At 34.4% G+C, this 27,607-nt stretch overlaps 1 protein-coding gene and 1 long non-coding RNA gene across 4 annotated transcripts in view; one reads left to right on the forward strand and one right to left on the reverse strand.

The window, feature by feature from the left end:
• The window catches only part of macrod2 (mono-ADP ribosylhydrolase 2), an 862,504-nt gene that overhangs the window by 279,408 nt on the left and 555,489 nt on the right, over nucleotides 1-27,607 (forward strand).
• Nucleotides 18,719-23,819, reverse strand: LOC147834245 (uncharacterized). The gene is made up of 2 exons (XR_015506187.1): nucleotides 23,545-23,819; nucleotides 18,719-20,029 (listed from the first exon to the last, which is right to left on the reverse strand). It is a non-coding gene; the product is annotated as an uncharacterized LOC147834245 (long non-coding RNA).

Genomic DNA, 27,607 nt, shown 5'->3' on the forward strand with positions numbered 1-27,607 from the left:
GCAGGCCTCTTTCTTCTCACTGAGATGAAACCAAGACTTGTGTATCTCAGAGGCAAATGGGACACTTGTAGGATCAGGCTGTCACATGTGGCACACATTACTAAAGACCGGCCCTGGGATTATTAATAAATGACAGTAATTATCCTCACCATAGCGGAAAACTGGCACTAAATAAAACTGCATGCGCTACCTCAAACTGACCATGAAACCAGTGATTTATTTAGGACAATAGTCTTTTATTTTGAGGTTTGGTCCCGTTCAGTAAATCATGTCATTTGAAAAGGTGTACTAAGAGCTTGTATAATTGCATTACATAGTAACTTGAAGTACAGTGAGTTATTTTAAGCCCTGCTGTACAATTTAGTTTTTCTAAAATATGTTTTTAGGTTTAGTACAAGAGCAATACCATGCAAATAAAGCTTTTTCCTCCTAAATGCAAAAACGTAAAATAAAATAAATAAATCATTTTTGTTGAATAGAGAGACTACTCTTATCCTTTTGATTAGTATTGCCTCTTTTGGGTTGTGCAGTTTAATTCAGAGAATTTCTACAACTGTTGTACACTGTAAACTTACAAACTTGTTTGGTCACTTCCATAACACGTTTATTTTTCTCGTTTAAAATATGATTTTTTTTTAATAGACTGTAAAAATATGGACAACAGTATCTCTGACGTCACTCATAGATTTGTCAAGAGTGCAAATGAAGCTACAAGTGGGCGTGGCTAACCGTTACCATTTTGTTCTCTCATCATCTAGTTAACCAAAAAAGGGCAAAGAGGCAGGGCATGAGCAGAGCTGCAGATGCCTGCTAGCATTTTGCTTTGAGTTTTTCTTTGGGATAAATGAATAATACTTCATTAAGTGCGATTCATTTGTGTTCTGACCACATGTGCTTGGTTGTAAACTATATTAATAAAGTGTTTGGTCTTTTAAAACACTGTTAAAATACATTGAACCACTAAGCATTGTTCTCATGACATTTTTCTACAGGAGGAAAATTTGAATTACTTCCAAATACTTCAAATGATATCTTTGTTAGTTAATGCAATGCAGGCTATTTATGAAATCCAGGGATAACACTGTATGACAACTTTTCAGATGACTGTTCTGTAGCCTACAGCTGAATAAGTCAGATTCTGGACTATATATATTTATAAAATGTAGATGAAAAGTTATCTTAAATAAAACAAATACATTTATAGATATGATTTATAAGTATATAAGAATTTTACACACCTGGGAAATGGAGGCCACTTAAATGGTTTGTGAGCACAATTAAGTACAGCATGCACAATTGTAAGAAATAATTCCAATGAAATGCATGTTTCAGTTACTTCAGTATTAGCTTCATGAGGGATAGCTGGATGGTGCTGCTTGGTATTTACAAAGTGATATTGTATCTGATCCCACACCTATGTGGTTAGTTGTTTTGGAAAATATAAACAGATGTTTCAATATAAACATAACATCTAAACTTTCTATGTATATTCATGGTTGACTTTTTTCCTGTAAATGTCACATCCATAACGCTGTAGTTGCTCACAAGTCAATCTTATTCAGCTGCAACGCTGTTGTAGGTCAATGTTAGATCAAATATGGACCAATGTTGAGTTAATTTTTGCAGTTTATTTTAAATTATTTTTTTTAACTCACTGGTTGCTTTTGTCCATATTTAACCCAATGTTGCATTACAAAAACCCAGCAATATTTCAGACTGTTGGTATAAAGATAAATGGGGGTAGAATTTCTGAAAGACTTGCATTCCACATACATTTTAAAACCAGTCTATTATTTGAGCTGTTTGTACATTTTTATATTTTAATATACCAAGTGCACACCAAAAACATGTTTTATTTAATATATAATTTTGTTGTGAATTGTAAATATTTGTCAATTAGTCTCTTTTATATTCATAATTATATTCAAATTCAAAGATATTTCAGAAAACCTGTTATTAAACATTAATATTCCTCTAAACATTATTCTTTCAAAAGTAAAGGTTTACACAATGTGAGTGATTTATTATTTTTTTTGAGTGCATATGTTTTGCCTAGAGTTTCTGCATAAATTTCCTTTTAAACAAAATCCCCCTATACTTGTATAATCATTACATCCCTAAAAGAGCCCTTTTTTCCTCTCCACACATTCATAAATGGACAAAGATCATTTGCAAAAATATCAAATATTAATGCAACGCTTGATGGTGCTTGAATATCACTTCAAAACACTTTTGCAATGTGGCCATAAATACTCCAGCTAATCAACAGAATGGAAACATTAGATGAAGCATTGTTATGAATTATTGAACCATCACACAACAGCAGATCCATATTTGTGTGTGCAGTTATATTTTCTCCTTTCTTGTTTTTCTTTTATAAAAAAAAAAAAAATGAAGCATGTTTGTGTAGCCTTAGTGAGTACTCAAAGTTTGACCAAGGACACTTCACTGACTTTGATATATCAGCTAACATTAAGCACACACTCATGGTCTTGAAGAAAACCAGTTTACTCTTTTCTCAGGTGTTGTTCAAGGTGAAATCTGTTGTGTGAGTGTTTACTAGTGAGAAAAATTGGTCAAGTTGAGCTTTGTTGTCAATCCGCTATATGTGTGGACATAGTGGAATAAAATATCATATCTCACAAGACTACAGTGCTACATAATTAAACATAATCATAAATATGAACCAAACACTGGACATAGGAGCTATTTATTAACCTATACATAATTAACATACTGGAGTGGTAATCTATAACTACCAACAATTCATATACTATACATAACTATGCACATAACCTTAGACCAAAATCCCTTTAAGGCAAGTCATTTTGCCCTGTGGCCATCTTTGAAATGCCTCTTGGGCAGTATGATCAGGCATGCTGTTTCAATGGGGAAACATTAAATTCTCCAAAACTGTTTGCCAAGCTTACGATTACATTACAAATTTTAAACAGTAATAAAATTAAACAACTGTCTCATAAGTTTAGTTTTTAAATCTTCGAATGAAAAAAAAAATTGTTTAGGTTGCCGAGCAAATGTGCATACGCACTCAAAAGGAATGAGATCACGACACCAACCTTATTTATGGCCATTCTACACATTATTATTCTCTGGATAATGCTTCATCAGATTGTGCTAGTTTTCTGAAGTTTGCTTCATACAAATTATAAAACCATGGTTGGTTTATTTTAAGGTACAGATTTCAAGCTTTATATGGATATATTCTTTATGCCTGTGAAGCAAGTATTTGCTAAGATTCGTGTGTTTGTTGACCACAAAAAAAAGTGTCGTAAAAACACACATCTGGTCCGAGCTTCCCCCCGGAGAAACGTCAATCTATAGCGATCACTGATTGACTCCTGTACTAGTATGCAGGGCTTCGTTTGTCATATTGACTGCTTCACTTTTTCTCGTTCAAAACTATACCACTGACATGTCCATGTGTATTCTAGTCTTTGCTTAGACTGACATTACAAGTACATTTACATAAGAAAAAACAATATTTTACAAGATGTAGAGCGGGGAGGCATTTAAGGTTGAAGAAAAATATGAAGTGCAATATGATCAAGCAAACATTGTTTTTCTTGAGTTCTTGTAAGGTGGAGTTTAAGTACAATATCTGGTATATATAGAAAGAAAAGTGTTTCTACAGGTGGTTTGTCAAGCCCACTCACCTGTGTAAAGCACACTCAAAAATGCACAATGTTTTGTTCTTTTTTTGTTTTTTTTTAGGATATGGAGTGATTGTAAGAAAGTGTCTGGTTTACAAGCTACTAGTGTTTACATGTATTTTTAAATATATGACTGATAATACTTTTATGCATGGCAAATGTTACCATCAATTGAAAATAAACAGAGAGGCTCTTTAAAAATTCTCTTCAATTAACACTTCTTGAGCAGCTCTCGGCTTTCCAACATGTTGTGGGCTACTTGCAGAAATGGAGGAGGAAACTGATTTTTATCCTCCTCCTCTTTTCTTTCTTCTCCGTCTCTTCTCCTCAAACCCAGCAGGGTCTCATCTTTATTAATGCGCTTCTACGTAAACAAAACTGTGCAGTATTTAGCATCAGCTGTCACAGTGCAGCCCCTGTGCATTAATTGTTAAAACCAAAAAAGGGCTGCCTGGGAAAAGTTACCGTCCCCGAGGAACGTTTAAGACAGATGAGAAAACGAAGGGATGGAGGAGAACGGAGGAGGAAAAGAGAGACTCGCACTCAACCGATCTCGTCTGAAATCACCCACTCTCTCTTTGCTTTTTCTTTTTCTCCCTGAGGCGGCCGAAGATTGACAGTTCAAAATCCTTTCCATGTCATTTATTGTTCTCTTTTTTCTTTTATTCCCATTTTCTTTAAGATAAAACCTCAACTTAAGCTCTAAATAAAACATTATGCTCGGGCGTTGAAATTCACTGTAACTACAGTGCTCTATTCAGGCTCACGTGCTGTTTTTGTTATTATTTTTATTTATTTATTTATTTTTTTCTTGTTGCTTTTTGTTTGTTTTTGTCGGATTCTTCAATAATTGTGCTTCAGAGTCTGTTGTGGTCACGACGTCTTGTTAGACAGAGCTTTGATGTTTTAGTGTTTGCAAACATGTTTATTTCTCTGTCTAGCGCTGGATATTGTCAAAATAGCTTTTGTGGAGTTGTGTTTTTAGTGCTCGAACTCACTGCTATAGGTAACTGTGGTGCATAGATAGTGCATTATTGATTAGAGGTAGTTACATATATCTGTGAGTTGACTACATATTATGATTGATCAGTAGGTAATACTTTACAGTAAGGTTGTATTGGTAAATGGTAGTTAATACATTTACTAACATGAACAGACAATGAACAATACATTTATTATAGTATTTGCTTGTTTGTTAATGTTGGTTAATGAAATTGTTCATTGTTAGTTCATGTTAACTTGCTGTGCATTAACTAATGTTAACAAGCATGAATTTGGATTTTAATAATGCATTAGTAAATGTTGAACTATGATTAATAAATGCTTCATACTTGTTCATTGTTCATACTTGGTTTATGTTAGTAAATATATTAGATAGCATTTAAACCTTATCGGAAAGTCAAACTATTAGTGTTGACACTTTAAAATGAAAAACATGAAGATACAGATTGACATTTTATCCCTTTTTGGCGTAAAATAACAAAAAGCTGCCATTTTCAGCCTTTTTCATATTTTAAGACTCAATACCTGTGTTTTAACTTCTTAGTTTGGTGAAATCACTCTGATTTTCAGTCACTATTAAAGAAAACATTTGTTATACTGTACTTTAGCAGTTATAATTTTATTAAAAGCAAAGAAAGGAAAACATTCAGAGTGAAATTTATATTTAAAAATGGGAAGATTTAGATCAGAATTTAGATCAGAAGTTTTAGATTTGAACAAATATTACACACATTTCATAGACGTAATATTTGGCGGTAACACTTAAAAATTTTTTTAGAGTCAAAAACCAAACTTGATTAAGGATGATGGGATGAATGTAAATATATCAAACTTTATTACATTGAACTTGCCATTGGTGATTTCCTAATTTATTTAATATTTAAAACTAACTAGAAAACAATGCTTTAAAAAACTAATGCTAATGCTATATGCTTACAGAAAAAAAATAAAAAGAATCCCATTTATAGCAGAATGAAGTTACACTTGTCAAGCTGTACCTGTTTTTGCTCGCCAATGTCTTCTGTTTTGCCTCTTATCAGTTGAGTGATTTATATTGTAAAAATCTGATTCATTTACAACATTTAATTTAAATATTTATTTTCAGTTTCTTTTTTTGTTGCTCAACAAAACAAACAAACAAACAAACAAGCACAAAAAATTACGTTAAATTAGAAATTACGATCTCTGTTAAAGGATCTCACCCCAACCCTCCCCATCATTCTCACTCTCTCAGATGGGATGGTCAAATCAAAGGTTACCATGGGCCAATTTTGCCTGCGGGCCCTAGTTTAGACATCTTTGCTTTAATACAGTACATTTACTAGCATTAACCAAGTATGAATAATATTGTTGTAAAGCATTTATTAATCATAGTTTAACATTAATGCATTCCTAAAATTCAAAGTTGTGCTTGTTTACATTAGTTAATGCTCTGTAAGTTAACATGATCTTGTATGAACTAACGTTATTTAACTTAAATAGTTTAACCAACCTTAACAAACATGAATAAATACTGTAGTAAATATATTACTAACAGGTAGTTCAAGTTAGCAAATAAATAAATTACTAATGGACCATTATTTCAAAGTGTTAGCAATTTGGCCACTGTTAAAAGCTGGGCATTATTGGATCTGGTTAATTTCAGGAATATTTCTGAATTCATAGGTGTTATCCCAACTATTTTTTATTAAACTCTGTTAATAAACTGCTTTTAGCAATTTAGCAATGTTCGAAGGCCCCATTTAATACATTTGGGGTTTCAGAGGGCAAAAGACGTCCCTGCAGATGTTGCGTCTCAAACACCCTGTTATTAGTGTGTGTCGCAGGCACAGTGTGATGGATGGAGAGAAATGATTTAAGTGAGTGGTGACCAAGGCTAAAACATGCCTCAGAGTTGGAGTGAGAAACCCAGCCTGTTTGCTCGATCTCAACTCTGACCACAAACATGCAGGGGTCACCAGCTCCACGATTAGCTCATGCAGTTTCAGACAGGGAATGTTTTCTTATGGAGTCACTCTAAAGAAACGCTGAATGCCTTTGAAATTAATGCACAAAAAGTTTTATAGCTTTCAGCATCTTATCTGAGCGCAAACTTGAAAGAAATAAAAACTAAAAATAGATTGGGGAGAGAAGGGGGGGAAGCGATACCAGTTTTTACTTAAGTTGTCCTCTAGGCAAGGAGAAATGAGAGAAGACAGATAAGAGAGGTAAAACTAATACTCATAGTTTTAGCATGTGTGTAGCTAAATAAAATTAGAGGAAATCATCTAGAACCTAGGGCTGATAGAGGAATTAAAAACAACTTTGTATGACATGATTAAATAACATTCTAAAAGTATTATAGATATTTCTATATTTTGTTTTTTTTTCAGCCTTGGTAAGCAGAAGCTATATTTTAATGTATACAGAGGGGGAAATAATATTGAACACTTCACCATTTTTCTCAGAAAACATATTTCTAAAGGTGCTTTTGACTTCAAATTTTCACCAGAGGTGTGTGTGTGTGTGTGTGTGTGTGTGTGTGTGTGTGTGTGTGTGTGTGTGTGTGTGCGTGTGCGTGTGTGTGTGTGTGTGTGTGTGTGTGTGTGTGTGTGTGTGTATGTATATGTATATATATATATATATATATATATATATATATATATATAATTCGTTTGCAAATTAAGTTATGTGTAATAAAAATGAAACATCACTGGAAAAAAAGTATTGAACAGATGAAAAAAGGGAGGTGTGGAAATGCAGTGGAAGCCCAGACAGCAGCTGAAAATTCTCAGTAGGTCATCAGCAACCCTTTGTCAATGTAGATTAATATTCGCTGCTTCAATCCAACACCTACATCATCAGGATGATGAAGATAAAAGCAGATTGGACATTTCAGCAATACAACAATCCAGAACACAGCCAAGCAAACTCGCAAATGGTTTTAGAAAAAGAAAATCAAGCTGTAGAATGGCCCAGCCAATCACCTGACTTGAATTCAATAGAAAATACATAATAAAGATCATTTTGGATAGATGAAACCCACAGACCCATCAATATTTGTACACTATTAAAACCAGTGAAAAACTCACACCTGAGCAATGCATTGGACTTCATTCTCCATAGCTGCATTACTATGTATAATTTTAAATATTATATATATATATATATATATATATATATATATATATATATATATATATATATATATATATATATATATATATATATATATATATATATATATATATATATATATATAACTTTTTATTTCAGTAGTGAACCTACAGTATATATTTTTATACATTTTCAAATTACCACCATATTGTTATACAGCCAGGGTGCCCCTTCCACAAAAATAGTAAAGTATTAAAAAAAACATTAAGTTAATATAAATATAATATCCTCATAATGAGTATTGTCAATACATGTCCATGTCTAGCAGTGATACAGGAATGTGTACAGTCAGCTTTCTGAAACTGGCAGGTCCAGGTAACCAGATTAAGTGTTCAAAGGTCACTTTTTTTGGTGAAAAGAGTGTTTGTGCATATACTTGACTGTATATTTAAAGTAAAATAGACTGTTCTTCACTAATAGTGTGCATTTTAATAGATGCCTGTGCACCTAAGTTCACAGTATATAGATTAGTTTTTTTTTTTTTTTTTTTTTTTACTTATTTTTGTTGCAATTGGTTTCCTCAAACAGTTTGAGTTGCCTTAATTTATTGGGTTGTACAGTACTCAGTTGGTTTAAGTTCTTTTCATTTATTGGGTTTTACTCTGCTCAAATTGATTTGTTTACTTTAATAGATTAAGTTAACAGTTCTCATTAAGATTAGTTTTTTAACTTAAATGGTTTGTTGCAATCGGTTTCCTCAAATGGTTTGAGTTAACTTAACTTATTGAGGTTTACAGTGCGTATAAAAATACATTATGGAAACATAAAACTAAACAATTTGGGATTAATAAGTGATAGTTGTGTAAAAAACATTGTTTTATTTTGATAACTGATGACATTTTTTTTCAAATTTAAAATAACTTGTCTTTTGCTCTTGCATAGAGTAACAGAAAATGCCGTACTGTAATCTTCATTTAAAACAAAGGAAAACATTACTCTAATTTTTATTTTATTTTACAATAAAGATACATTTACAATATTTGAAATAAATAATAAAGAGTTAGACCTTTGGTTAAAACAAATAATGAATATTTTGATTTGAAGTGGTCTTTATTTTTTAATCGCTGCATGTTTCCAGGTTTATATTGATTTATTTCTGTTTGTAATACCAGCTGTGTGAAAATGTATTGATTTTTGACATGACCAAAAACATATCACAAGCTCCATGAGCTCTTATTAAAAATCTATTTATGCCGCATAATGTACATTTTGCAGATTATTTCATTCTTTTTCTCCCCTCTGTAAGCGCAGACTGCGAAAGGTCTTGTTGAAGAGCAGGACCGGTGTGTGAGTAATGTCATGTTCATGGGCTCAGTTCAACAAGTTAATGGGTAATTATCTCAAATATGGGCGGTCATGACTGAGCTGGTTGTTCTTTCTCCAAGATGAGCTATTCATAGTGACTCATGAATTCTCTCTCTTACTCCCTCCATCTCTTCTTACTCTCCACATGCAAACTATCCGATAAACATGATTCATTCTACTTTGTTGTTTGTTTTTTTATGGTAAATTGAGCTTTATATATTTTAGACTTATTCTAATTACACTCCTAGTGGCGTTTGTTTTTTTACGCTCTGTTTATAAAATGACTACCCTCTCGGTTTGCCGTCCTCAATTCCAATTAACATTTTACTAACTCACTGCATACAAAATGTGATAATTACAGCAGAAAGTTAAATTACATAGCATCAGGCGCACCGCAGTGTTTATCAGGCTGTTTTGAAGGTCGTCTCGTCATCATCATCTCCATCAGCGTCAAACTCTCACCCAAAGCCAGATGCCAGGACTCCCATATTTACAGTAAACACACCTGGAGCAATAATACTAATCATTAGCACATGTCTTCGGGAGGGTGATGAATTCGGGGCGGATTAGCGAAGAGAAATCACCGATATGCCCGTTTCACCCAAAGACCGTCTGTTCGCCGTGCAAATGAAAATTAATTACACCAAGCACCCGCTATTGATAAGTGACACATAGTTCATTTAGATTAGATTATCCCTCCGAATCATTATCGGTTCACTGGGTTGCTTTGTCACCCGGGGCTCCATTCTGTCGTCTGATTGGATGCCATTGGCCCTCATTCAAAGATGATTGTCCACTTTAATTTGGTTATTGGTGGTTTGCCTTAGGTTGCCACCTTTTTTTGCCACCTTTTTAGCACATGGCAATTTAGTTTAAACTGAAACCTTTGTCTTTGGGGTTTGTTTGTTACTTCTATGCGTATTTCATATGCATTAAGCTTGTATACGAGCTCTGTTTAGAGAAGCAGAAGAAAAAAGAAAACATTAGAGGAAATCCCTTCATGTTGGGTTTTAAAATTCAGAAAGCAATTTCTCCATTTGTTGAAGTGGCCCACGGTGCAATGTGTGATCTTCCCGAATCAAAATTTCACACTTCACGCTTTAGTCAGAGTTTCGCCTCAGGTCTTTTTTTTTTTCTTTTTTCTCAGCTACTCATGGTTTGGAATTATTTGATAGCTCAGCACTGAATAGGTGCTCTAATATCATATTTTCATTATGCAACTGTGAGAAATTCTTTGTTGTTGGCAAATGTAAAAGAATATTTCATGCTAGTTTTAAACCGACAAGTCTGAAACGTTTATGATGTTCTTTTAAGGCTGTTATCTTAGATTATTTTCTCAGCAAGCACAAGCGTGCATGTTAGACTGTGTATTACATTAGGGGAAGTTGACAAAAACAAGGGTTTGAGTTTCATGATGCAAATTAGCTGCTTACAGGCAACAATACAATTAAAATTGCTTCACTTTTCATATCCTGAATGACACCTTTAAAATGAGTGTTGCATGCTTTGTGCAGGCGTTTTTTTGAAATGGCAATGTCGACCCCCCATAATTCAACAGACACTTGCAGAAAAGAACATGTTTGGCTGGTGGTTCTGGAAACAGCAAGTGGGCACATCGTAAATGTCACCTTCACACACAAAGTTGTTTCAAACTTTAGTGGAAGTCCAGCAGCCTTGCAGGTCCTCAAATCTGTCATATCCTGTTGTTAGCATCAGAGATGGATGCCATTCAGATTTGAATTGAGAATTGAGAATGCTCCTTGATTTTCCAATTTTATTTGAATTTGATTTGATGACAGGAATGTATAATTTCTATTAATATTAAAATGAACTGACATATAAAAGGTAACAATTCAGTTTAACTATTAACTGTGGCTTATAACCTGCCTATTGTTAAGATATTGGCTGTTTATAAATTTTTTTGATTTTCAGTTTAGTTTGAATTTAATTGTATGCACCAGACAGAAATTTCTAATCATATTATAATGAACTAAAATAAATACGTTAACAATTTAGTCTAAGTACCAATTCTCGCTATTAACTAGTTGCTTATTACCTGCCTATTGTTAAGGTATTGGCTGTTTATTCGTACTTATAAAGCACATATTTTTATCCATATTCTAATCTACATCCTAATCCTACCTAATACCTAAACCTAACTACCTTAATAACAATAAATAAGCAGCAAATTGGGAGTTAAAAAGGCCAAAGTCATAGTTAATTATTTTTTAATTGTTAGAATTGTACAAAACGATGACAATGTAAAGGATACTAAAGGTAAACTAATTTATATAGACTAAAATATGAACATGTAATAAAAAAATAACTGAAAAAGACTTTCGTTTTTTTGTCTGTTGTCCTTAAATAGGTAAATGAAATTGCTATACAGTATGTAAAGCATTGTCATGTAACCAGCAAATTTGAAATATATTTTTAGACTTTAATAAATGTTTTGATGTGAAATGTTTCAGTTGTGTTAAAACTGCACTTGCACATGAAAAAACTTTGCTGATGTGTCTCTAAATCTCCTTGCATTTTAATATGAGCTTTTACTAAATACGAGTATGTTATGATGGATGGACAGACACAAATGGATAGACACAATTGATCAAAAAGGTAGTTTAGTGTTTCAGAACGTTTATAAAATTGGACGTTGTCATTATTGAATTAGGGCTTTTAATGGATCTTTAAAGATATAATAATGTGTTGAAACCACCTGCTGTATAAAGAGAGACGAATTACTTCAGATCTCACATTCTAATCAAAAGATGCTCTATTGCCTTATCGAACGTAATTACCGAGCCGTCACTAAAACCGTCAGAACACCGCTAATTGTTAGCTGTAGTTTTCCAGACTTCTCTCTTTCCTCCCCCTCATCTTCCAGCACCTTTCCAGAATATTTGCGCTTCTTTTGTTGGCTGGGCCTGTCAGTCGCACCAGTGCCTCCGGGGGGTTGGTATAATTTGGTAATTTTGCCTAAACGGTGATACAGTGATTATGTGGCATCAGCTGCAGGCCTGTCAGAGAGACGTTTAGCGCTCATCCATCACCTCAAACGTGCTACTGGTGAAACAAAGCACTTTGATAGACTGGAGTGGAGGAGGGAAAAAGCAGCGTAGGGCAGGTTTGGTTGGGGCCATAATAGGGTACCTGTGAGTGGCTAAGGGTCCCGGTTTGGGCAGCAGAGAGGCACTGGTGCTTTTTAATATCAGGGATGCATCAGCGGTGAAAGGGATTGTGGGAAGGTCAGCTTTGAAAATAGGAATGTGGAAAGGGCGGTGGACTAATGCGGGTCCGTCTGTTCTGCCCACATGCTCGCACAGGGCTCGATCTGTCCATTTAACCATCCTCCACTGCTCTCTGCACCATCATCACTCCATGTCTTATCTGTCGCTCCCTGATTGGGGAGTCTGAGTTCTGTCGGGAATGTGCAGGTCCGAATAGAGTCATAATTTCACTGAAAGCACACCAGAAAGGCATATGCCTCGACTTTTCCTCCTCAGAAATTCAGTGCATCTTGTACTCACAGAAAAAAAAAAAAAGGTTTACAACCATCCAGAAATCATCTTCATGACTTTGTCTGCAGAAGTGACTCTCTGGTACTGATTTAAGACTAATATCTCGCATTCGTCAAGCGGTGTTTACAGTGTTGTGCAATCCTTCATTAAGCAGCCCGCCACCGTAAAAATAAGCAGCCGTTGTGGATACCGTAAGCCCCCGTGTTTAATAAAAACAGACATGGGAGAGTGAGTGCGAATGCGGGCCTGCGGCTTAGCGGAGCCAAAAAGCAGTGCCGCCAATGCAGTCAATAATTAGGAGACAGATGGGCAAATTGGAAGCAGCCAAGTAATGAAATCACAGAAGCAGCGCTGGGACCGTTACTGTACCGCTTTCGCATCTCGCTTTTATGTTGCGTATGTACAGAAACGCCACCTGAATATGATGTTCCTCGAGCTTAGCGCCTTTGTTTACCTCTCAGGAATGATTTAGCAGCACAGCTAATTAAGACTAGCGAGTAGGAAAGTCCTGTTGCGGCATTTTCACGCTAATTATGTCTGAACACAGGCTGCTAAATAGTTTTGCCTCAGTCCTTGATGTTCCTTTTGCTAAATTGCAGTCGGGTACTTGCGTTACTTCCGCTCATTATGTTTTAAGGCTTAGGTTGAATGCTTGATGCCTGTGTGTTTGGGTATTTTCCTCTCGCTCGTGAAATTCTCAGCTTGACGCAAACGTAGCATTAGCGGCGGGGGCGGTTTTTATGTGACGGCTCGGCCGAGAAGCGATGTCAAGGGTCGAAGCTGAGCTGCTCTCGATACTGCTTTGAGCAGCCGTTTCGTTTGACCTCCACAGAATCCCACAGTGCCATTTTCTGGTTTTTAATGTTGTGGATTTAGCTCAGCACTTGCTCCTTTAAATGCCATTAACCCGCTAATAAAAGTGCATACAGCTGTCCATAAAGCCTAATGGGCGAGCCAAGGCGTACACTGAGCCCTTTGTGCGTGCATTCGGTGAGGGAAACCTTGATAAAAACTCCAAAATGAGACTTAATAAAAAAGAAAAGAAAGTGCTCTTAAAATACACAGTCAATGCTGTAAATGAACACATATCTATGAAATAGGCTGCCATCTATTCAGAACTGTAGCAAGTGCTACATTTGAACTCACTCAAACATAAAACACTTGTTCTAAAGGTGTGCATTTATGTACAGAATGTGGGTTAATGCCTCTATATTTGTTCCGTGTTGCATAGAAAAAGGAGCAAAATGCAAATATTGCAAACAGTGCTTGTAAAATGCAAATAATGTCCTGCTGACCCTGAAACGGCTCACCTGAAACACCATTAGAAACCCCCTGCAGAATGGTAATGCATTAAAAGCCTACAAAGCTCATTTATACTTTTTGTCTGGCTGTGGTGAATAAAATATTGTATACTGTATACATACACACACTATTATCCATCATTCAGAGGTTTTACACTTTTATTTTCTTTAAATAAATCAATACTTTTATACAGCAAGGATGTATTAAATTGACATCAGTTATTGTAAAGACATGCAAGCACCCTTTTCCAAATGAATGCTGTTCTTTAAACCTTTCTATACACCTTTTGAAAGAAAATATTAATACAAATCTGCATATTAGAATGGTTGCTGAAGACTTGTATTAAACTGGAAACATTAAGTCATTTATTTTCTTGTCGGCTTAGTCCTTTTAACACTGGGAACAGTAATGGTAAAAATTAACCATCACAGAAAAAAGCATTTACAAATATTACTGTTTTACTGTATGTTTTAGTATCTTCAGTAGCTTTTTTATGAAGTTAAAAAGCTGTGATGAACCTTTCTTTAAAAAAAAATCGTTTAGTGGTAGTTTATATTTTGTTTTTGTGTATTTTGTTTATATTATTTGTTTATTTTTTGTTGCTATTTCTTTAACACAGAAATTGCATTTAACAATCCTTTTGTTGAAACACATACATCAAACACACCTAATTTTAAGACTTGTTGTCAGCTAAGGTCAACAATATCAGGAGTCGTAGAGCTGGATCACGTAGTTCCTGGAAAACCTGAGGCTTTTGCATTTGGTCTGGTGCTGGTGAAAAACGACGAGGGCTGGCACTTTTATGGTGATCACCTTGAGTCGTTGTTTTGGGATGGAGACCAGTGTGGATAATAGATCCTCTGGGAGTCTCGAGTGGCTGACTGGATTTATGAATCAGAGCCGGACCTGTGCTAGAAATCAATAGCCCTCCTCTTCTGCAGACCCCTATCATGAATAATGCCCCATAGTTTACACAAATTGACGGACTTCTAGAAAAATACACAACCTGCCTAGTGCCGGTCTGAACAGGGACATTAAGTCTGGAGCTGGGGGGAGTTATGACCTGTCATGGGGGTCCTCCTTCCTGTTACCCTTTCCCCTCAGAGCACAAATCAATAAGAGATGAACTGTCCTCCTCTCACCTGTGTGACTTTGATTGATTTGTGCTTGATTGGGCCAGAAAATGTTTTTAGTTTCTGAAGCTTTTTTCATTTATTTATTTTTTTGTAAAAGTAAATCATATTATTATTATTATTATTATTATTATTATTATTATTATTATTATTATTATTGTTGTTATTAGAAAAATGTGCCATTGTTTACTATCCCTTCACTTGTTCGAAACCTATTTGAATTACTTTCTTTTATTGAACGTGATATAATATATTTTGAAAAATGCTGGTTCCTGGAAACCTTTCATAGTATTTATTTTTTTCAAGTTCAGGCCAATACTGTAGCCAGCTTGGTAAAAAGGTTGATTCTTTTTTTTCTGTTTTTTTTTTTTTTTGTAGTTATATTTATTTCTGAGATTTAAATACTGCATTTTTAGTTACATTTTACTATTTTAGCTGCTATTTTAGCTGCTATAAAATATCTGTTAAAAAATATCTGTTAAAATTTGAAAAAAAATGTTGTCATTTATTAAGCAAATAAAAAACTGACCATTTGAATAAAAATAATAATTACAACATCATAATAAGAATAAGAATAGAAGAAGAAGCTTTTGGTGCTTCACACCTTTTTATTGCACATTTTTGTTTTAAGAATAAGGTCCAAGATTTAGAATAAAAGTTACTTGTAAAATCTCTTTTTATTTATTTATTATTTTCACTATTTATTATGGCATAGCAGTCAAAATAGGACAAATCAGCTAATGTATGGGACAAATTCAGACCTTTGTCAGTAAGGGGTGGGTCTTCCGAACCACTTAAACCCCCCTGGCTATCGGCCTGTAGTTCAATTCAAGTGATGCATTGTATGTGTACTTTCCTAAAAAAAGATAGGTCTTTAATCTCGTTTTGAACTAAGAGAGTGTGTCTGAGCCTCGGGCATCACCAGGAAGGGTATTCCAGAGTTTAGGAGCCATATATGAGAAGGCTTGACGTCCATTAGTGGGCTTTGCTATTCTGGTTACTACCAGAAGCCCTGAGTTTTGAGATCTTAAAGAGCATTTTGGATTGTAGCGACTTAGATACTTAGCCTAGAGACTTAGCATGGTTAGATAAACAGGAGATAGAGTATTTAAAGCTTTATAGGTAAGATGCAATATTTTATAATCAATACGAAACTTAACAGGTAACCAGTGTAAGGAAGAAAAAATAGGGGTCATATGGTCATTTTCTTGATCTGGTAAGAACGCTGGCTGCTAGAACAGTTTGCTACTATGGATGTTTCAGCATTCTTCAAAATATATATTTTTTGTGTTCAACAGAGGGAGGAAACTCCTAAAGATTTAAAACCACATGAAGAGAATAAATTATGAGGTAATTTACATATTTTTTTGGTTGAATTATCCTTTTAAAACCTGCACATATAAAGAAATATATGCTCTAATTGGTGTTTACATTTTGCAGTAGAGATTTAGGTCTGTCATACTTGTTTGTAGTTATTCAAATAAATAATATCAGACAATAAGCCTTACTAGAGAGTCTTGTCATGGTGAGAGTTGACAAGTAAAATGAAAAACAAAACAGTTACCAGAGTCACAGTGGAGTGTGGACAGCAAATGGAGTAGCTGCTGTGGGCAGCACGTTCTCCGCACAGGAAGGAGAGAGGAGGAAGTAGAAGGAGGAACGGATCTTATTCTCCCACCTGCAGTCCAATTATTGACCCAACTAGTATTGTCTTTTCAATTGTCTCAATTATGATGGCACTGGTGTTCTTCTGCTCTGTGGTGTCCCAGCCTGCATAATTCATGCGCAACACCCTGGACTCCACTCAGCACTGGGGAAAATGAGGAGAATGTCAATACTGCAGGGAGGGGGGAGAGGAGGTAGATTCAGCTCACAGAGCCTTCTGAACATGAGAGAGGGAGAGAGGGAGAGAGAGAGAGAGGGAGAGAGACAGTGTGGAGAAGACAAACTTGTGTGTTGCTCCTGTCAGATACTCAGTTATTTTTGCTATGCAGTTAATAAAAAGGCTTTGAGGGACTTTGCTCTACTAAAGTATATGACAAGCTCAACAGCCAGGCTCCTCATGGTCAGGCATAAAAGGGAATTTTCTGTCTGTCTGGGAGTCTACCTGTTGTTTAATGCAACATTTATGTATGTCTGTCCATAAATCAGCCCGTCTATCCTTCCGTTGTTCTCTTGTTATGTTGTTCCATTTGTGTGCCTGTTTGTTCTATCATTCAATCAATCTATTGTTGTATCTATCATTCTATCAGTCTGTCGTTCTTTCAAGCTTTTGTTCGATCTACACTGTAAAAATGCTGGGTTCTTCACAACTCCAACACAAATTGATCAGTTTAACTTGTTAATTTTAACAAATTTGTCTGGATTGAACATAAAACATTTTCAAAGTTGTTTACAAACATTTACAAAGTTGTCCCCCCAAAAACCTCAAGAATTGTGTTCTTTCAACTCATTAAAAAAAGTATTTTGTGTTGCTCCAGGACTAATTTCATATATTTGTTTATGAAATAAAAAAATATTTAGTGCGGTGCAATTTTTTTCACATTACTTAAGCATTTATAACTTTTTTGTTTGTTTGTTTTGAGCATTATAAATTCTAGATAATGGATATTAAAGCTCAAAGTGTCTTCTTTCCAACGATACATGAACTCTGAATGTAGACTAAATTATTCAGCAACTGTAACTGTTTTAGTTAGGGAAGGTCATTTTTGAGAAATTGCCTCTGACGGTGAGGGAAAGAAGGACACCAATATAGTCTTGGTAAACTTTTTACTGGAAACTTAATCTTCATCAAATTTAAAATAAAAACTCATAAGACACTTGGCATGTTTCTAGGTTTTACATGACTCATTTCATGTGTTTGTACAGTATATGGAGAAACAAACTTTGAACACAATACAATTTTTATTTCTCATAACTTCCGAACATAAAACTTTTTGTATTTTTTAATGTAAAACTTTCTAGATGGATCACAGTAAAGCTCAAAGTGTCTTCTTTCCAATGATACCTATTTTTTGTTTGTAGCTCACTGGGGTCGAGAACAATTCAAAATAATTCAATTAATGTTTATTTATATAGTGATTTTACTATATAGATTGTGTCAAAGCAGCTAAACATTGATGTGTTCTAGTAAAGTCCAGATATAAGAGTTAAAATTCAGTTCAATGTGGTTTAAATTTCACTACTGTTACTTGCTGCGTCCGAAATCGCCTACTACTCAGTACTGCATTTAAATTTATTAGTACTACTCAATCATTTGAAAAGTATGTTCTGTACAGTATGAATTTGAGTAGTATGAATGGAACCTGGATGTACTACATCTGCCATTTTACCATGATCACATGACCAACCTGCATCAGTTGTATCGCTTCACTCCCACTGATGAATTCTCTAGGGGGCGTCCAGTAAGATGAAGTACACATTCGAAGTAGTAAGTCATCATCAGTACATCTCACATACAGTTTTTTCAGTACATCTCACATACTGTGTAATTCAGGTATACTACTCAGCTCGCATACTGATTTTAGCGTACTATATAGTATGGAAGTATGCCATTTCGGACACTATTTAAAGTAAGGTAGGTGTAAATCCCTAGAAGTGAGTGCTGGCTAACAGTAAACCACAGTGGAAGTTATTTTTTGAGTGTATCATTTTATCAGTTTATGATTCTATCAATTGTTCTATCATTCTATTAATTGTGCTGTTTTCCTTTTTATGACGATAGGAAATGTTTTCAACATTATGCATTGTGAATATATGTAGATATACAAAAATAAATATACATTTTTTGCATTATTTAGAAGAACAATATTTTAAAATCCCTATTCTTAGTCACACATATTTTAAAGTATGTTACATGTAAGCTTGGGTTTTGTTCTAAGCAAGACCGTGATAAACAGGGGGACGTTTCGCCAATCGATTGGTTTCTATTTCCACACTGCTGTGCTGGATCGCTCATATCATTGGTCCAAATCTCTCCAACATAAACACCCAATGTCTTCTAATCAGCTGTGATTTTTTTTTCACACTACACAAGTTTTACTTTTATTGATAGAACAACACTCATTAATAAACTCACATAGTATTGATAAGCATTATGTATTGTTCTGTGCTCCCAGGATCTCATTAGCTTTCATTTCAGTTTAATGCTGTTTATAACGGTAACTGTCACCTCTTCATAATGGGGCATCTTTTGTTTTATTTCCAGAATGCATAATAGACAGAAAGACGCCACAAGACGCTTATCGTCACACCATGCCCACAGTCCCCTGGAGCACACCAAGTGTCCCTTCACATGTCACCGCGGCTTATGTTTACAGTTATCTGATCTCAGGTCCAATTGTCACCTCAGACCCCCAAATCAATAGCGTTAAATTAACAATGAGCACCAGCCGCCTGAGCCCGATATCTGCTCCAGGCTTCCCTTCGCCCAAGAGAGACAGCGCCGCCTGCAGGTCGACCCAAATACCTGCTGGGCACCTCAATGGAGGAAATTCAACAGCGAGAATGGAAAAGTTGTGTTTGCGAAAGAGGATATGAGAGCAGGTGTTCATTAGGAGATTTGAAGATGAAAGTCAGGAGAGCTTTCTGTGACCGGCAGTAATGCTGTTGTAGTGGAGGTTCTGCGAGCGGAACAGAACGCTACATCTGTAAAATGCTTCATTAGCGAGCGCCGCCGCTGCAGGCGTGTTGTTTACCGGGGATCAGGTAGAGAGCTGTGGAGAGGGAGCGCAGGCTATGATCAAAGGAGAGAGGTGTACCTGTGTGCTAAGCCTCATTTTAGCAAGAGATGATGGGACCCTAATGATGGTAAAAGGATGAACCGGTGTGGATGCCCGATAGACACACACAGACACATACACATACATATACACAAAAACACTCTTGTACAGCTACCTTTATGGGGACATAATGAGTTTTAGTACTGTACAGATTGTAAACTCTAAAAAATTTCCCCACAAAGCAAATGAAAAAAAAAGAAAAAAAAAAGAAAAAAAAAACGAAAACGAAAAAAAAAAAAAAAACTAGAACAAATTGAAACTCTGTTGTGTGTTTACAAAACTAACTACATTATAACAATTAACATCCTTTGGATTTTTCTTTGTAAATGTGTTTAATACGTAAGCCTTTTAGAAGTAAATCTATTTACTTCGCTCTGTCAATTTTATGCATACGCCAAGTGTTTGACCTGTATGGCACCTGTATGGAGTCCGTAATCCCAAAAACAATGACTGGACATGACAGCAACACGATGACAATATTAAATATGAGCAGAGCAGACACTTACAAGCATTCATTTATGACATTTGTGTCCAGTAAGGTTTTTTTTTCAGCATTTGTGATCGGGATCACAAACAAATCATTCTTTTTAACCGAATCTTCTGTAAAAAAGTAAACGGGTTGAACTAGTTCACCTAATTAAACCGAATCATTTGAAACGATTCGCGTCTCCAGTAAGCACTCATCTACAAATTACTTCCTTTTTAACATGCCGGATAACCCACTTTGACTTTAAGTAAACCAATCTTCACAGTTGATCAGTTACTAGAACAGTACACAGAGATCAGAATAGAGAATGGGTGAACTAATAATAATGTGGGTGTGTGATTCAGTAAACTAAACACAAACTGTACATGACAGTCTGCTGTGACTGAACTGAACTTAAACTGAAACGTAAGTTTACTTCATAACAGAAAGTCGTTATGGAATTTAAGTGAATCCTGCTTTGCATTGCAAAACTAATTGTAAGAACTTTTCAGATCATGGTGATGTTTTAAATGACAGAAATTATGATTGCTGACTACATATTAGTGATATGTTGAGTCCTAACATGGGAGGATTGTCACTAAAGATCCATTTTGCAGAAAAGACCCAAACTTCCCATCACTATTGTGTATTTAAAACTTTGCAGATATATTATACTTAAGGCAGCTATCTTATGGGCTGTTGTATTTGAATTTGAGGATAAATATATGGTAGTGGTAGATGGTAGTGTAGTGTAGATGGTAGTGTTATTGTGTCCTCTGTTTCAAAAATGTATTTTTGGTTTTTGATTTTTTTTTTAAATACAATTCTTACATTATTATACAATTATGCATTCTGATGATTTTGAATCTTGCACTTAGCAAATATTTATATATTTATACATGTTTAATATTTATAAATTTGTAAAAACAAACAAAATACTAAAAATAACACTGAAACTAATATAAAAATATAAAACTAATAAAAACAAGTAAATCTACCTCTTAAAACTAATCAAAACTAACAGAATTTGAAAACAAAAAATCTAAACCAGGGGTCTCAAACTCAATTTACCTGGGGGCCGCAGGAGGCAAAGTCTGGGTGAGGCTGGGCCGCATAAGGGATTTCACAAAAAAAGTGCTCATGTCATTATTAACAGTTTTAATTATTTCTTCTGAACATGAAGTGTCCTGAACATTAATAGAACATTGAGTGAAGATTATGAACAGTTCTTCTGAACATGGCATCTTTTGCCTACTCTTTACTGCCAGAGACTCACAAATCTGAACCACATTTGGCTTTAGAGCGGAAGCAGTTGAGACCCTCAGTATGGCTTGAAGATGATCATCATTAAGTCTAGACCTGTACTTTGACTTATTGAAGTTCAAGGTGGAGAATAACTTCTCACACAAATATGTGCTCCCAAAAAGGCCAAGTCCTAGGGAAAAAAGTGGGGGAACTCACTCAAAACTTCCATTCCCTCACCTAAAAAAAAAGGCGTATATATGTATAAATAAAACACCCCCACTCCAGTCACATCAGTCTGTACCAGTCTGTATCTACCTATAATATATATAAGACAGGGCTCGAAATTAACTTTTTTACTTGGTAGCACCGGTGCTCCCAACTTTAAATATTTAGGAGCACCAAAATAAATTTAGGAGCACCAGAAAAAATTTAGGAGCACCCACCAAAAATGATTGAACACCGCTGCAAATTGCTTTTTAAGGGATTTATTGTATTTTAAAACAAAATCAATAGTGTTTCGACTGACAAAAACCAGAAACAACTATCTAACTAATGCTGCGAAGACATTGATATTTGTGTGCAATAATTCCAAAATGAATGTCTAATAATTATAGAATATTAATGATGATGAAAATGACAATAATAGTAAAAATGAATAACATTTCTCATTATGATACTGCCTTGAATGTGCATGAATGTAGGTTATCTGCTATAAAAAGTCTGTTACTTTATGAAAAATAATTGTATAGTTTGCATCAAACAAAAATGAAGCATTGCAGTAAGAAATATTTATTTTGTACTGCTGTATTTATATGCATGTCAATTTAATAAATAATATTTCTGCTACAAAACAAACAAAAGATTATAATAAATCATTCAATTGATGAAAGCTGCAAAGCAGTCATCAGTAAATAAATAAAAAAATAATAATATACACCTCAAAAAAGAATAGACAAAAGAAAGAAAGTAAAGTCTCACTTCTATCACTCTTTAAAAGTTTTGGTTTCAGTTTGTGTCAATTTAAAGGTTCAGTCTGAGATGATCTTCATTTTTCTGTGTTAGTGGAAAAGCAGGCGAGTCAGCCGACCCAATTTATGAGCAGGCAGAGCAGGATTCTTGCGATGACCACCGGCGGAATACCGCTGTTTGTTATGAGACGCAGTTTCAGTGTAAACTTAGTAAAGGCGAGCTTCTTTGGCGATGATATTAGATTTGACTTTTAGCGGACATTTGCGCTGAACACGCAGTGAATGCAACGCATGGATATTCGGGCGCCTTCTCCATGAAGCGCGTACTCGATTGATCTCAGCTGGTGGATTATTATTCACCACGTGACGTGTCATGATCGCTCTCATCTGCACCTCAATTTTAGGTGGGGTTTGCAAACCTGTGTGCTTTAAGTTTTTACTCTTCAGCCGTTTGCATTTCCCGTGGTCATAAAAGCTCCTTCCCTGTCATCTGACAGCGGAATACCTTGAGTGATTGACAGCTAATATGAACCAATATAGCGGCAGGGAAGAGCGATTCAGCACGTTTTTACAAAAAATCAAAACAGGTCGTACTACAACCATTATCAGCAGTCGCACTAATGCGCCCAAATATATTATAAGATCGCATAGATTAATTTTCGGCCGCATATGCGACCAAAATGGTCGCAATTTCGAGCCCTGTAAGATGCAGGCTGTAGCTAAGTGGCAGGCAGGGGCGGGAACAGCTTACCTTGGTTCTTCCCGCCCGTCACAGCGTCTAACAAAGGGGCGGGGTGCGTGGTGACGTCACCGGCATCCCCGCCCCTTTGTTTACACGGCGGGCGGGGAATGCCAGTGACCGCTGTGTACTGATAGAATCAGCGGAGCGGGGAGCGCTCTCTCTCCCCGCTAATTCTGTCAGTGTACAGCAGTCGGCGCGGGCCACAAAATATTGCACTGAGGGCCGCAAATGGCCCGCGGGCCGCGAGTTTGAGACCCCTGATCTAAACCAATTAAAAACTAAAATTAATGAAAATCTAAAACAAGTATAACCTTGCCACATGGTCAAATTTGACTTCTATTGCCATGTGGGGACATTTGGTACCCACAATATCAGGAATATAAGACACACACACACACACACACACACACACACATCTGCCGCTTACTTTCTACTTTATGTGGACTTCCTGTAGAAGTAATTATTTTTATACGATACAGATTGTATACTTTATCAGCTGTTTTCCTTATGGGTAAAAAATTTCCCCACAAGGTCAAAATTTACTGGTATTGCTTTGGTCCAAACAACATCAGGAATACTAGACACTCACAAACACACACAATTTATGTATGTACATGCAGAAGTGAAATGAAATCAGTATGGCTTTGTTTTGTTCTTGCATCAATCATGTATTTCTGAGTATCAAGCAATGATCCATTTTCCAGAAATATACCGCTTTTCTTTCAAGGATGTATAATTTGTCCTAACAAACAAAATATTCACGTAAGTGTTTGTGATCCATAAGAGGCATGTTTGTCCTGCTGACACAAGAGGATAAATGCATTGCACTGACAGTCTGTTCCTTACTATGCTGTTTGATTGATCCACTTCTGTAAGAGAATGGATTGGAGCGACGCAAGATATTTTAAAATGATATTTTTACTAGTGGTTTGCTGTGATGTATTTCTGAATTCACACAGGAAAAAAGCAATTGATTTGATTTGACTAAATTTCATATTTGAATGAGTTTGCAGGTGATTGTGGATGACTTCCTTTTTTTTTTTTTTTAACACACCCATTTAAAGACCACCTAAAAAAGTGCAATTGATCTGGATTTACCAGCTACTGTTTTTTTAATAACACTATAAGAACTGCACACTATCAATAATTTTTTTTAAGAATTAGCAAATAGTTAATTCGTTATCTGTCAAGCATCAACTCTACATTAACAGATGTTAGTAAGCAGTTTATAACTGCAGCTACTTATAAGCAGCATGATTCTTGACTTATACTTTCATCCAAGTCAATTGTATCTTAGTGATCAATAAAACTGTCAACGAAACATGAGGCATAATTGTTCAGTTCCATTATTTACATTATTATATAATATTGTACTAAACAGAAACAAAGTATAGTATATAACAGCAAAATCGAAAACCAGGTGTTACACATTTAAAATATAGTAATTTAATGTAAAGGGAAATATTTAGGAATAAAGCATTATTGTGTGTATATATTTACAACTCTTCATTAATGAATAACACTACATAATGTAGTATCATTAGTAACTATCATGAACTAATAGTAATTACCATAGTATACATGTACTATGTTATTTTTTCATTATTTAATTAAACATTGCATCATTTACATACCAGTTATTTGAGAGAAGTTGCTGGATTTAAAAGATTATTCACAATGCGTTTGTTTTTCAGACAAGATTGCAAAGATGTATTGTTCATTTGATACTGAGCCTTTAATTGTCATTTATTAGGGATTTATAGAGCATATAGTCCTTACTTTAGATTAGGTCACAAAACTGGATGAAGTTATGTTAATAAAGCATTCATTAACAAACAAATTAGCTTTTAGTATATGCGTGAAAATAAGATGTATAAATGTTGATTTAAATAATTTAATAACCATTTACTAAATCAAACACCAACTAAACCAAGAAAACACCAACTTCTCTTATGTACAAATGATTTGTAAACATGAAAGTACAATTATTTAACACATTTTAAATGTGCTTAGGTCAGGAAAATATCAATTGTATTTGCAGTTATCAACTGCCTACTTACATCTGTTAATGCTTAACAAATAATGAATGCACTATTTGCTAATGCTTAATAGATGGTTCATAGTGTGTAGCTATTATAAAGTGTTACCGTTTTTGTTTTCTCTCCAGAAAATTAATTTTGAACAACATAACATTTTGTAATTCACAAAATGAATTTGTTGTAATAACATCAGGGATATTCCACTCAACAGCGATATCTTAATTCATCTAATTTTTTTTTTTTTTTACCTGCTGATGGAAGAAGTGTTGTCAGTTGTTTACAGAAAAAAAAAATGTACAAACTTACAAACAAAAAAGAAAAATCTTATATTTTTTAAGTGCCATTCAAATGTGTTTCAGAGGTGTTTTACCCCATTTGAATAACGAACAGAAATGTAGAATGGTATCAGTACCCATCCTTTATGCTGTAAGCAAGGCTCATTTGGTATATAGCGTCATGCTCTTGATAACCTCTGAAGTATAACACAGAATAATCGAGGCTCGAGGGGAGGGTGGCACCCTGAGGTTTTAGGCTTTTAAAATAATCCAGAGTTTCAAATTAATTCCATTTGGCATTCTCTGACATTTTACAAATACCTCTCTTTCTGCTTGATAATTGATTTGATTTCTTCCATATTTGGCCTCTGTATGTCTGGCCAGTAAATAAGGCGTATTTTTTGTAGCGAAGGCCTACTTTTAAAAATGCATTGGCAGTCATTTGCTAAACCACTAAGAGCTCTGGGCGAGATGTTTTAACAGGAAAATGAGCAAAATCGCTCTCAAGGACCTTGGCTTTGGGCTGTTGTGCATAAAATTCCCCAAACGGTCGCATTGATAAACTGTTTTATTGCTGAACAGCAAAGGCACTTTACCCTGAGAGCTTTTACTGATGTCTCAGGAGGCACTAGTAGGCTAGATTTGGCTGTAGGCAAGTCCATATTGTAAAGAAGTGGGTGGAACAACTTTAGCGGATTTTTCCAGACAAAGCTTTTTGAAGAAACTTTGACCCTTTAATTTATGATCATAAAGTCTTATTGTATAAGAGTAAGATAAGAAATTATAACAACAACATTTGGCATAACAATAACAACAACAACAACAACAACAACAATAACAACAACAACAATATAATAATATTAGACATAATAATAATAGACAATAATAATACTAAAAATAGACATAATAATAATAATATACGTAATATACATAATAATAATAATATACATAATAATAGACATGATAATAATAATAATAATAATAATAATAATAATTATTATTATTATTATTATTATAATAGACATACTTCTAATAATAAAAAACATAATACTTATAATAATATTATTAATAATATTAATAGACATAATATTAATAATCTACATAATAATAATAGACATAATAATAGACATGTTGTTGTTGTTGTTGTTGTTGTTATTATTATTATTATTATTAACATCATCATCATAGACATACTAATATACAAAATAGTCATAATAACAGTATTAATAATAGACATAATATTAATAATTATAAACAACAACAACAACAATAATAATAATAGTAATAATAAAAATAACAACAACAATAATAATAATAATAATAGTAATAATGATAATAATAATACTATCAATAACAATAATTAATTTATTATTTTGTTTATATTATTATTATTATTACTATTGTTATTATGTCTGTTATTATTATTATGATGATGATTATTATTATTATATATGTTATTATTATATTATTATGTATATTATGATGTGTGTTATGATGCCTTTTATTATGCCTGTTATGTTTATTAATTTTATTATTATTATTATTATTATTATTATTATTATGTTTATTATAATAGCTATTTTCAAATATTTAGAGATTAAGAGATTGTCACTAAAGATAATAGACAACAACAAAAACACTGATAATGATGATGATAGTAATAAAAAAAAATTATTATTATAATCATCATAATCATTATTATGTTATTGTCTATTATTTGTTTTAAACAAAAAGGTGTTACTTAAATGACAGTAGCTATTACCAACAATAATACAAATAATTATCTATTAATACTACTACTAACAACAACAACAGCAAAAACAAAAACAACAACAAGGTACTTTTTGCCCAGAAAGCTTTTCCTGCCATCTCAGGAGGCACAAGTTAGGCTAGTTTTTGGTTCATGCTGTAAACAAGTAGGTGTAACAACTCCGCCTTATTTTCTCATCATTTTTTGAGAGATGAGATGAAGCTTCTTAAAGGCACTTTCACACAGTTTGTGAT

This window comes from Danio rerio, chromosome 13 (genome assembly GCF_052040795.2).
Source record: "Danio rerio strain M-AB ecotype USA chromosome 13, GRCz13ab, whole genome shotgun sequence".
Lineage (NCBI taxonomy): Eukaryota > Metazoa > Chordata > Actinopteri > Cypriniformes > Danionidae > Danio > Danio rerio.